The sequence below is a fragment of the Octodon degus genome, unplaced genomic scaffold (genome assembly GCF_000260255.1).
Source record: "Octodon degus isolate 3935 unplaced genomic scaffold, OctDeg1.0 scaffold00059, whole genome shotgun sequence".
Taxonomy (NCBI): Eukaryota; Metazoa; Chordata; class Mammalia; order Rodentia; family Octodontidae; genus Octodon; species Octodon degus.
In genome coordinates this window covers 8,993,617-9,007,488 of record NW_004524635.1, presented here as the reverse complement: position 1 = coordinate 9,007,488, position 13,872 = coordinate 8,993,617, and the positions used below count along the sequence as shown (strand labels likewise).

General features: G+C 35.0%; 1 protein-coding gene across 1 annotated transcript in view; it reads right to left on the bottom strand.

Annotated features, from left to right (window-relative positions):
- Zcwpw2 (zinc finger CW-type and PWWP domain containing 2) overlaps positions 1-13,872 on the bottom strand; it is a 250,227-nt gene that overhangs the window by 26,958 nt on the left and 209,397 nt on the right. The gene's annotated exons all lie outside the window — the stretch shown is intronic.

Sequence of the window (13,872 nt, the reverse complement as noted above, 5' to 3'; positions counted from 1 at the left end):
TAAGTCCCTAAAAAATATGAAGAAAATAATTGAAAAACTAAAAAAAAATTAAAAATAGAAATAAACAATTGCATATTTTTACACAGAAATTTAGAAATCTAACCACATACAGCATTGTAGCAGAACAGTCCGATGACTTCTTTTCTCTTGGTTTCATTCATTACCCTTTGGGTTTTTTTTTAAGCAAACGTTTACTTGAAAGACAGTATGGAAGTAAACAGTATGACACGAGAAGCAGTATATATTTAGAAGATCAGAATGGCAGCCATTTCAAGTATGATCCTAGTATTACACATTGTTATCTTAAGTGCAGTTGCTTAGGTCACAGGTATCACATATATATTTAGTCAGATTGAGAATCCTACTAATGAACTAGTAGTTTCAAAAACCTGTTGAAGATTCTCAGGATCATTGCCCTACCCATCTTGTGCATATAAATGTATGGCTTTGCCCCTGTTATGTTTCCTAGCTTTTCTACTTGCCCTCTCTTCACTGACTAATCCTTAAGTTCTCGCTTTGCTTTTAATTGTATTATACCTCTCTATTTTTATTTCTTTTGAGTTCTTACACTAGGAATACTGTACGATATTTCTATATGTCAGGTTTATTTCCATTATGAGTATATTTAAGTGGCATCAACTTAAATATACAGGCTTCAAATTTATCATTCTTTATAGCTGGGTAATACTCCATTGTATAAAAATAACAATTCATGAAGCTCCAGTGGTACAATTGATCAGAGTGCAGTACTTATCTAAAAATACCACGTGCTTTTCATCCATTCCTAAGTGATGGACATCTTGGTTGTTTGTAAGATTTAGCTATCCCAAATTCTGATGTTATAAACATAAGTACACATATATCACTGTGATATGACATTTTCAGTTCCTCTGGGAAAATTCCCGGTAGGAGGATAGCTGGCTTGAATGGGATTTCTAGTCCTAGTTTTTCAAGGAGACTCTACACTGATTTCCATAATAGTTGCACCAGTCTGCATTCCCACCAGCAGTGGAGAGGTGTACCATTTTTCCCATAGCCTCTCCAACATGATTTCTTTATGATAGCCATTCTATCTAGGGTGAGATGGTATCTCAATGTTGTTTTAATGTGCATGTCATGTATGGCTAGTTATGTGGAGCATTTTTTCATATATTTATTCACTTCATTAATTTTGTCCTCTGAGAAGTGTGTGTTCATCTCAGATGCCCATTTCTGTACTGGGTCTTTAAATTTTGGTGCCCTAATGTTTTTTAGTTCTTTATAAATTGTAGCGAGAAGACTTTTGTCTGAGTGCATATTAGTTAAGATTTTTTTCCACATTTGTGAGTTGTCTTTTCACTTTGTAGGAAATTTCTTTTGACATGCAAAAATTATGAATAAGAGGAGATTGGAGTTGTTAATTCTTTTAAGTATTACCTGTGAGATTTAATTTTTGTTCATGAACTCTTTACCTACCCCAATGTCTTCAAGAATTCCTCCTACTTTCTCTTCCATGGGATTTAATGTTTCTGTTTTAATGTTCAGATCTTTCTTCAATTTTGACTTTAGTGTAGTGCATGTTGATAGACCTGGGTGAAGCTTGAGCTTTCGGCATGTAAGGAGCCAGTTTTTCGAGCACCATTTGTTGAACAGGCTATCTTGCTGTAAGCATGTTTGGCAACTTTGTTGAAGATCATGTGGCTGAATGTGTTCGCAGAGGCTTCTGCATCTTCTAATCTATTCTATTGATTGATCCTCAGGTCTATTTTTTTGCCAGTACCATGCTGATTTTATCACTGTAGCTTTGTAGTATAATTTCAAGTCAGAATTGTAATGCCTCCTGTCTTGTCTTTGTTGCCCAGGATTGCTTTGCTATTCTATGTCTTTTTTGGTTCCAAATAAATTTTAGGAATGATTTCTATATATCTGTGAGGTATGGCAGTGGTAGTTTAATAGGGATTGCATTAAATCTGTACAACAATTTTGAGAGTATGGCCATCTTCGCAATGTTGGTTCCTGCAATTCAGGAACAGGGAATATCATACCATTTTCTGGAATTCTCTATGATCTCATTTTTTAGAGTACTGTAATTTTCCTTGAAAAGATCTTTGACTTCTTTAGTTAGATGAATTCCAAGGTATTTTGTTTTCTGCAGTGCTATTGTAAAAGATATTGTTTCTCTAATTTCCTTCTCAATGTGTTTGTTATCTGTGTAGAGGAATGCTGGTTATTTTTGTGCATTGACTTTGTATCCTGTTATGCTACTGAATTTGTGTATCAATTCTAGTATCTTCTTGGTGGAGTTTTTTGGGTCTTCCAAGGAAAGTATCATGCCATGTGCAAATAATGATAGTTTAACTTCTTATGTATTTTATTGCTTTATTTCTCTTTCTTCTGTAATGCCTCTAGCTAATGATTTCAGAACCATTTTGAATGGGAGTGGTGATAGAGGTTATCCTTGTCTTGTACCAGATCTAAGAATAAAAGATTTCAATTTTTCGTCATTTAGAATTATGTTAGCTGTCAGGTTGTCAGAGATGGTTTTTATCAGATTGAGGTCAAGGCCATCTGTGCCAATTTTCTGTAGGACTTTGACATGAATGAGTTTTGGACTTTGTCAAAAGCCTTTTCTGCATCAATTGAGATGATCGTGTTGTTTTGAGTTTATCTCTATTAGTATAATGTATCACATTTATAGATTTGCATGTATTGAACCATCCTTGCATCACTAGGATGAATCCTACCTGGTCATAGTGTACATTCTTCTTGATGATTTGCTGTATTCTATTTGCTAGGATCTCACTGAGGATTTTTACATCTATGTTCACCAGGGAGATTGGCCTGTAATTTTTTTTATTAGTTGTGTCTTTCCCTGGTTTTGGTATCAGAATAATACTTGCCTCCAGGAAAAATTTTTGGGAGGAATGCTTCCTTTTAAATTTCATTGAATAATTTGAAGAATATAGGAATTATATGTTCTTTAAATTTCTTGTAGAATTCAGCTGTGAATCCATCAGGACCTGGACTTTTCTTTGTTGGTAGGCTTTTTTTAATTACATTTTATATTTCATTGGTTGTTATTGGTTTATTGAGAGTTGGTCTATGTTTTTGATTCTGTTTTGCTATTTTGTACCTTTCTAGGAACCTGTCTATTTCTTCTGTGTCTTCTATTCTGTGAGAGTAAAGATTCTCAAAGTAGCTATTGATAATCTTCTGAATTTCCACTGGGTCTGTGTTAATTATACCCTTTTCATTCCCTATTGCTTGTATTTAAATTTTTTCTTTCCTCTGTTTGATGAGGTTAGCTAGGGGCTTATCAATTTTATTTAGTCTTTCAAAGAATGAGCTGTTAAACTAGTTAATTCTTTGTACTGTTTTCTTTGTCTCACTTGAATTAATTTCTCCTCCAATCTTTATGATTTCTTTCTATAAGTTGTGCTTGAATTTTCATTGAATTGTAGATATTGTTCATTTTCTTGTTCAATTCATCTGTGACCCATTGGTTGCTGAGTAGGGTGTTGTTTAATTTACATGTATTTATGGTTTTTTTTTCTGGTTTCTTTTGTGGTTTATTTCCAGTTTAATTGCACTGTGGTCAGATAATATGGATGAGATAATTTCTGTTTTCTTGCATATACTTAGGCATGACCTATGGACTAGTATGTAGTCTTATTTAGAAAATGACCAATGTGCAGCTGAAATAAACGTGTATTCTGCTGTGGTTGGGTGGAACACTCTGTATATGTCCACTAAGTCCATTTGTTCCAAGTTCTGGCTCAGTTCTGCTACTTCATTGCTAATTTTTTGCCTGCCTGACCTATCTTTTTGGGATAAGGAGGTGTTAAGGTCTCCTGATAAGACTGGTATTGGATATAAGATTTTTCATGTCACTTAAGATTTGTCTTACATAGTTGGTTGCTCCCAAATTTGGTGTGTATATGTTTATGTGTGTTACCTCTTTCTCTTGAATATTTCCCCTAACCTGCATGTAGTGGCCTTCTTTATTTTGCTTGAGCATTCTTGTTTGAAGTTGAGACTGTCTGAGTACAGGATTGCTACCCCTTCTCTTTTCTGAGATGCTGGGGAATGTAGTGTTGTTTTACACCATTTGACTTTTAGCTTATAAATTTCTTTATGAGTTATTTGTGTTTCTTTTATATAGAATATTATCAGATTTTGTTTCATAATACGCTGTGCCAATCTATTTCTTTTAATTGGTGTATTGAGTTCATTTACAATGATGGTTATAATTGAGATGTATTGACTCATGATTGACATATTATTTATCTGCTGTTGTTTAGTCTTTTTTCTCATTGTCTAATTGTTTGTCCTATTTAGTGGGTTCCTTCTGTTCTCTTTCATGGAGTTCTGATCATTCTCATCCCTTTCTAGAATACCTTTTAGTAGTCTGTGTAGCGTTGTCTTTTTCATCATGAAATTCTTTAGTTGTTCTTTGCATTGGAAGTATTTCACTTCTCCATCAAAGTTGAGAGATTTTCAGGGTATAATAGTATGGGCTAGAATTTGTTTTCATAGAGGACTTGAAGTACTCAGCTCCATGCTCTTCTTGCCTTCATGGTTTGTAATTAGATGTCTACCATTATTCTGATGGGTTATCTTTTAAATGTGATCTGTTTCTTTTCTCTGGCGGCTTTCAGTACATTGTTCTTGTGCTGGATCTTGACTATTATATGTCTGGGTGTGTTTTTCATTGGTTTTTGTTCTTTGGAGTTCTATATGCTTCGGTTACTGAATGTCAGATTGTTTCCTCATATTTAGGAAGTTTTCCGCTATTACTTCTGCTCATATTCTTTTTATATCATTTGTATTGTCTCCTTCTTTCTTTGTTCATCTTTGCATCATCTTACAGGTGATAAATTATTTTTTTGTGTGTCCTACTTGTTTTAAAGAGATCTTTTCTTACTTTCTCTGTAGCTGCGACAGTGTCTTCAAGATTTGAAACTCTACCTTCACTTTCACTCAAATGGTTTTGTAAGCTTGATTTGAGATTTTAAGTTCCTCTTTATCTCTTTGATTCTTCTTCATGCAATCTATTTCTTTCCTATATTGCTCATGGAAGGATTCCATCTTTTTCCTAACCTCCTCCACTTTTTTTATCAATGTCTTCTTGAGGAGCAGTTATTAATCTTTTACTTCAGAGATTATTTCTGACCTGATCTCCTCTATATGTTTCTGTATTTGATTCTTTACTTCAGACACTATTAATTCAGAGATTTCTTTTATTTCAGAGGATGTTTCTGATCTGAGTTCCTATATACCTTTGTGCAGTCATTTCTTTATTTCAGATTCTATTAATTCAGACATTTCAGCTATTTGATTCCCAATTTCCTCTGTGCTAGTGTCTTCTGCACTTGTTCTGGTTGGCCTCAGGGCCTGAGATTGCATTTTGCTCCTTCTCTTTGTCATTTTCATAGCACTGTCCTCTGACCTTTGGTGTACAGATTTGGTGCGGTTTTAATCTTAGCACCTACTGAAATTTGGATGCAGATATATGAAGTTTGAATTCATCCAGTTGTGCCTGGCCTGGGTACGGCTGCCGTGCTCAGCTTCATCCTGCTGCAGCCCTTGGAAGTGAACCTGTTGTGCCTCTCTGGCAAGATGTTCTGCTCCTGGATTTGCTGGGTGGTTCTGGCCCCTAGCATCTCTGCTGGAACTTCAGCTGCAGAGTTTCACCCCCAGCCTATATAACAGGCCTGGGCTGGGTCTGCAGTTGTCCAGAGAGTGTGGTGAAAGTTCCCACTTACAAGCTGGGCCTAGGCCGGTTCACGAGTGGTCCAGCGGGCACAGGTGAGTGCAGAAGTTCTCCCACTCACTATCCAGGCCTGCGCTTGGTCTTGGTCTTGAGGGGTCCTGAGAGTGTGGCAGAAGTTTTCACTCACAAGCCAGCCCTGGGCTAGGTCCAGAGGGGTCCTAGTTGTTTTTAAAGATCTTTTCTTATCTTTTTACTAGCTGCAATGGTGTTTTCAAGATCTGAAACTCTATCTTTACTTTCATTCAAAAGGTTTTGTCAACTCTGTGATTGAGATTTTAATTTCCTATATATCTCTTTGATCTGCTTCCTGCAATCTATTTCTTTCCTAAGTTGCTCATTCAAAGATTCCATCATTTTTTATTCTCCTTTATTTTTTAATCAGTATCTCCTTTAGAAGCACTTAGTCATTCTTTCATTATAATTATCATTTCTTTTTTTACTTCAGAAATTATTTCTGATCTGATTTCCTCTGTACTTTTCTGCAGTTCTTTCTTTACTTCAGACGCTATTAATTCAGAGATTTTAGCTATATGATTCCCAGTTTCTTCTATGCTAGTGTCTTCTGCATTTGTTCTGGTTGGGCTCAGGGCCTGAGACTGCATTTTGCTCTTTCTTTTGTCATTTTGTATAGCATTGTCCTCTGACCCTTGGTGTAGAGCTTTGGTCCAGTTATAACCTTAGCACCTACTGAAGTTCTTATCCAAGAAAGATTATATCGGTAAAGCAATTATAGCTTTGTATTTACAGAACTTCAATTAGGAACACTAATAATGGGTAGTGATATTTAGCAGTTGACAAACTTTTTTAACTAATGTATTTTTACTTTCTTTTAAACAGTAAGAGTAAACATTATATTTGTGTAGCTAAGCAGATTTTCAATTGGGAATTTGTACTTAAGCTAGTTCCCCTAAGTTCTGTCTGATCACCTCTCCTTTATGTACCAGGATCTTACAGGCAGATATTTTTCACCCAATTACCTGTTCCCCCCTCTGTAGATCAAGAAAGAAAGAGAGAGGACACTCTCATAGATCTCAGTCTAGCAAAGTACCTCAGCTTACCGGGTCCAGATCTATCAATTTTGAATTCATGCAGATGTGCCTGGCTTGGGTCTGGCTGCTGTGCTCAGCCTCTTCCTTCTGCACCCAATGGACGTGAACCCACTTTGCCCCTGTGGCAAGATGTTCTGCTCTTGGATTAGCTGGGGGGTTCTGGCCTCTAGACTCTCTGCAGGAACTTCAGCCACAGAGTTTCACACCAGGCCTGTCTGATGGAGGATGTTCTTACAAGTGTATGGGTGGTCCCACATACATATCAGGCCTATTCTGGGGCTGGAGGGCATCCAGTGGGCTTGGCGGAGTGGAAAATGTCACACAAATGCTAGGCCTGGGATGGGTCTGGAGGGGTCAGGCAGGCATGGCAGATCTTACTGTCTCACACACACACTGGTCCTCAGCTTGGTCTGGGGGGTACCTAGATTTTTTTAAAGAAGGCACAAATCTAGTTCACATAGTAAAAGGTGGCAAATTAATTGTTACCTCAGTTTATCATTTTCTAAGCTTGGTTTGATGCTATTGTTATTTCTGATGATACCACTTTAGCTAAAAGTAACCTAACTAATCTAAATAGATATTCTTTTTGGTGTTCCAAACTGAGATTGACTAATTGTCACAGGAAAATACTCTGGCAGAGTACTAAAGAACCAAGGGATGGGCAAAAAGGAAGCAACTTCTCATTCTCAATAAATTGAAGAGGTAGGATCTTGCAATACATTCAAAATCCAAAAACCAGTTACCACTGGAAGACATCTTGGAGAAGTAGCCATTTCCTGAGGGTTTCTAAGTATTAGCAATAAAACTCACTATAGAAAATTTATAAGCATATACAGAAGAAATAAACTTTAAAAAAAGGAAAAGAAAATGAGAAGAATCTTGAACAAGAGGCAACACCAGTTTTCCAGTTCACCAGAAGCAATAAGGTATGACAATCAGCTAGCCTCTCTGAAGTGGTAAAAAAAAAAAAAAGCAATTGAATGAGGCTATAGAAAAAATAAAATGAGAAATAATTTTGCATATAACTGCAGAGATGGTATCCACAATGAAAACCATGCTTAGTGATGCCAGAGCTTATACAGATAAAAAAAAAATAGAAGAGCTTAAGAAAATTATGGAAGACATGAATGCTCAGCATAGGAAATAAGTGGAATCCATAAGACAGATTCAGGCAAATATCTGGAAAAATAAAATTTCATTGAAAGTATCTGCAGCAGAATCAGCCAATGGGAGGAAAGAATCTCAGATACAATAGACAGGCTTATAGTAAGTGATCATAAGAAGGAAGATTTCTTAAAAATTTCAAGGGAAGGGGCTGGGGAGATAGCTCAGTAGAGTAAGCACTTGCCTCGCAAGTGCAAGGGCCTGAGTTCAATCCCCGGTTCCGCCAAAAAGAAAAAAAAAATCAAGGGAAGCCTGGGGAGATAGCTCAGTGGTCCCAGCACCTGTCTGGCAAGCACAAGGACTCAGGTTCCATCCCCAATAGCACATGTCATGCCAGCCCCAGCACACTGAACATACTGTGTATGTCCTTGAAACCATGTGTGGTGGCAAATGTTGATAATCTGAGCACTGGGGAGGCTGAGACAGGAGTATCATTATGAGTCCAAGCTGTGTAGCAGACCCTGTACCAAATCAATTTAAAAAATTAAATATTTTTAAAATAATTTAAAAATAGCAAGGAACAATGAGAAATCAATCCAGTAGCTACTAAATGATGCAAAGAAGAATAACTTAAGATAGATTGGAGTAAATAAAAAGTTAGAGTTAGCAAAAATGATATTTAAACACTGATCACAGATGTCATAGCATAAAACTTCCATGGTATAGAAAAAGAATTTGACATATAGATAAGTGAGTCATATAGAATTTTATCTAGCAATAATAAAAACTACGGCAAGGCATATCATAGTCAAGATTCCAGAAATTCAGCACAAAAATAGACTATTAAAAGCTGTTAGGGAAAAGAAACAAATCACCTATAAAGGAAAGCACATCAGAACTACAGATGACTTCTCAGCACAAACTTTCAAGTCAAGGACAGCTTGGACTGAAGTATTTCAAGCTCTAAAGAAAAACAACCTCCACCCCAGATTGATGTACCCTGAAAAACTATCATTTAAAACTTCTGGAGAAATAAGTTACTTGCAAGACAAATAACACTTGAGGAAATTTATGACAAAAAAGCCAACATACTAGAATATTTTGAAGAACATTATAGAAAGAGATTACAAGGACTACAATTCCATGAAATCCAACAGAAATAATTCACCATTAAAGGTAAACAATTAAAAAGATGGGGTATTAAAGACAGGAGAATAAAGGTGAATCCAACAACAGGAAAATGGTATGAAAAGGATAAGTGAATATATATCAGTTATTAACATCAATGTTAAGGGTCTCATTTCTTCAATTAAACAAAACAGAATGGCAGAATGGATCAAGGTATAAGAACCAACAGTATGCTGCATATAAGAAATGCATTTAATTAAAAAAGAAGTTCATAGACTGAAAGTCAAAAGATGGAAAACAATATTCCATATGACAGGAACCCAGAAAAAATGGAGGGGTAGCTATTATATTTGCAGACAAAGTGAATTTGAAGCCAAGACTGATTAAGAGAGACAAAAGGGTCACTACATCCTTGTAAAGAGAACATTCCAAAAGAAAAAGATAACAATCATAGATAGATAGATAGATAGATAGATAGATAGATAGATAGACAAGCAGACGGATAGATAGATAAAATAGCAGTGCACACAAATATATAAAATAAATATCAATGTTTATGAAAAAAATCAAATAAACACTAATATGAACCTCAACTGTCTAGAAAAAGAAGATCAGGCCGAGCCCAAAGCTCATATGAGGGAGGAAATTGTACAGATTAGTGCAAAAATTAGTGCATTGGAGATGAAGAAAACAGTGCAAAGAATCAATGAATCAAAGAGTGAGTTCTCAAGCGCAAGCACCTGAGTTCAATCCTGGGTTCCGCTAAAAAAAAAAAAAAAAAAAAAAAATGACAAACTCTTAGCCAACCTTATGAAAAAGGGAAAAAATGACTCAAAGTCATCCAATTATGAATAAAAGGGGTGAAATCAAAATGAACGCTGATGAAATCCAGATGATCATATATACCTACTTTGAGAAATTGTATTCTAATAAAATAGAAAATGCAGAAGAAATGGACAGAGTCCTAGAAACATATGAATTACCAAAGCTGAATAAAAAAAGATATACAAAAATTCAAAAAAGATATAAAAATTCTTCATAAATCAATATAAATGAATAAAATTAAAAGCATAATTAAACATCTACTAGCAAAGAAATGTCCAGGCCCTGATGGCTTCACTGCTGAATTCCACAAGAAATTTGATGAGGAACTAATACCACTATTTCTCAAACTCTTTAATGAAATTGAAAGGGAACCAATACTACCAAATTCTTTCTTGAAAGCAAGTATTACCATGATACCAAAAGTGGAGAAGGACCCAACTAAGACAGAGAACCATAGGCCAGTCTCCCGAATGAGCATAGATGGAAAAGTCCTCAACAAGACACTGCCAAACAGAATGTAGCAAATTATAAAGATTATACATCATGATCAAATTTGATTCATCTCAGGGATGCAGGGATGGTTCAGCATATGTAAATCAATAAATATAGTACATTGTATTAACAGAGCCAAGGACAAAAATTACATAATTATCTCAATATATGAACAAAATGCTTTTGACAAAGTCTAGGACCCATTCATGATAAAACCCTACAGAAAACTGGAATAGATGATCTTTGTTTCTATCTAATAAAAGTCATTATAACAACAACAACAACAAGCCAACATCCTACTAAATAGAAAAAAATCAGGTATTCCCATTCCGGGTATCTTTCTTGAAAAATTGAAAACTTGCCATAGCAATATATATGTACCCATATTTGTAATAGCACGATTTGTAATAGCTAAATCTTAGAAATAACCCAAATGTCCATTAACCAAGAAATGGATAAAAAAAGATGTGGTCTTTTTATACAATAGAGTACTACTTACTACTCAGACATAAAAAAGGATAAACTCCAGGATATATAAGGATAAACTAAGTATATATACATAGATAGGTAGATAGAAAGATAGATAGATAGTTATACTACTAATTTCGCTTAATGCACTGAAAAGAAACATTTGTACTAATATTTTGATGATTAAACGCCTATACCTTGTAATCTTAGTAACTAATTTAAACATAACAGTACACAATGTATTAATCATTGTTACTTTCCTATATTTCATTTTGTTATTTCATTTTTTCATTTCTTTAAATTAAAATTTTTTAAAAGAACAATTAAATAGTACAAACATTGAACACACATACCCTTATGAATTGAATTGGAAGCAAAAGAGAAGCCACCTGAACACCCTGAGATTCGCATACACGGAAGTCCACTGCTATCTGCCATTCAATGTGAAAGTAAACCATGTCACATTGCCTGAATGATCCCCGTGGCAATGCTTTCTGTAAAAAAATTATCTCTGAAATCAATACACTTCTGTCACTGGACTGGCACATGTTCTACTTGTCAGTCATTTTAGAAATAAAACTTCTCCAATAAAAACACTACCTAATGAACACTAATCAGGAAGTGAGAGGTGGTAAATAAATTTAAATTGTTCAATCAATTAAATTTGATTGAATTTCATTTATAAAAATAATCATCAAAATAAGACAAATGCAAATGTAAATTTTCTAAACTAGTAGAAGGGATAAAAGGAAAATATAGAAATACCAACAATTAACAGAACTTACGATGATAAAAAGATATTATCTATAGAATACACAAAGAAGACTTAAAATTCTTCTAAATATACCTATGATGTGAAGTAATACAAATTGATCTAAAATACTTTTTGGAAGAGTGGTAGAAAACTAAAAAACACTAGAACATGATAACATGGCTACCAAACATTCAGCTTCATTTTTGTATAAAATGTTAATCATAAACATTTAAATGGAAACAAGATATATAAAATAACTAAAAAGAAGAACCAAGTTGATCATAATTTCTGACTTTAAAACTCATTACAAAATGATAGTGGTCAACCATTTTGGTACACCAAAAAGAAAGGTTTGTGCTAATATCATTTGGACAGTATTTCATGCCAATATCTTGTACTCTGAAGATAACAATATACAATTTATTAATTATTGTTTCTCTCCTATTAGCCTGTATTGAAACTGTTTTTTAAAATTTTAATGTTTTCCTCTTTAAAAATAATAATAAAGAGGAGGCCTGCCCATTAGCTTAGTTGTTTAAGTTCCTGCTTAAGCAAAGCAGGCTCAGAATTCTGTGGTTTGATACCCAGATCCTCATGCCTTACCAGTCCTCTCCTTAAAGTACCCTGAGCAGACAAAAAAAAATTGCTTCTGAACTTAAAATAATAATAATAACAATAATAATAATAAAGAAATATAATATTTGCATAAGAATAGAATGAATGATAAAGTGAAATTTACTAAAATTAAAAATTCCATTTAACCGTTATTCCTCTTCTAGGTATTTCCCAGAAGACTTAAAGTCATTATATTACAATGTTTCACTATAACCATATTTACAGCAGAATAATTTGTAAGAGCTAAATCTTAGAAACAGGCTAAATATTCATTAACAGAAGAATGGATAAAGAAAATGTATTATTTATTTAATATACAATGGAGTACTACTCTGCCATAAAGAAGGATAAACGAGGCATTTTTAGGTAAACAGATGTGCCTCATGTCCATAATATTAAATGAAGCAAACCAGACATACAAGTTTAAGTACTACACTGTTGCTATTACATGAGTAATCTGAAGTATGAATATGTGAAAAAATAAGATATATATTAAAGAGTAGGGAGGTATTTTCCAAATGGGAAAGACAATGAGAGATGTATGGAGGGAGGTGGAAAGGAAGGGAATGGAGGTTTTAATAAAAGAAAGTTAAAATGAAGAAAATTTAAATAGAAAAATGAAAATGAAATAAAATAAAAATGAAATGAAGGGTTGGCTTGGCGAATTAAAGCACTGGAGTCAGGCACAGAGGCTGGGGATTCGATCCCCAGGCCTGCCATACCAGCCTCGCCCCCGGGGCATGCTGAAACGGCAATTGAGATAGCATGGTGATGCACACCTGTAATCCCAGCTCTTGGGAGGCAGTAAATAGACAGATTACTGACTCCGATCTAGTAGTGAGACCCTGAACACCCTGTAGACCCTTCCTAAAATTAAAAGAAAAAAGAAAAAAAAAGGATGTGGTTGTATAATCCTCACACACTATTAATTTGAATGTGAAATGGTACACCCACTTTGGAAAACAATTTAGTAGTTCCCCAATATGCCATCTGTAGGATTACCCTACAATCAAGGTAGACAGTCAAGAAAAATGAAAGGATATGTCCAACAACAACTTGTATATGAATGTTCATTACAACACGATTAACAACAAAGAGTAGAAGCAACTCAACAAAATGGTTTCATGGCTTTATTTGCTGCAGTTTCAATTACCATCAACCGTTCCCAAAATATTAAATAGAAAATTCCAGAAAAAATTCATAAATTTTAGAATTCTTTTATTACATTGCTATAATTTTAGTTAATTATTAGTTATTTTCAAAATATTATGTGCCTTATTTATAAATTAAACTTTATCATAATTATGCATATATAGGGAAAAACATTATAATACCCAGGGCTATAATACAGTTTTAGGCATTAACTATGGATCTTGGAATGTAGGGAAACTACTATATAGCTACACAATAGACTATCAATCAGCTATTAAAAATAATGAACTGGAGACCCAGTCCTAGCCCAGGTCCGGTGAGTGTGCGGAGAGTTTCCTGCTACCCTGCGCTGGCCGGACCAGTCCCAGCCCAGGCGCAGCATGGGCCGGACCCTCTCCCAGCCCCTCGGGCCGCCCCCCACCACTCTGCAGTGCCTCCCCCACCCCGCCTGCCGAGTAGGATTTTCTGCCGAGTTCCGGGAGCCCCCAGACCCAGTCCTAGCCCAGGTCCGGTGAGTGTGCAGAGAGTTTCCT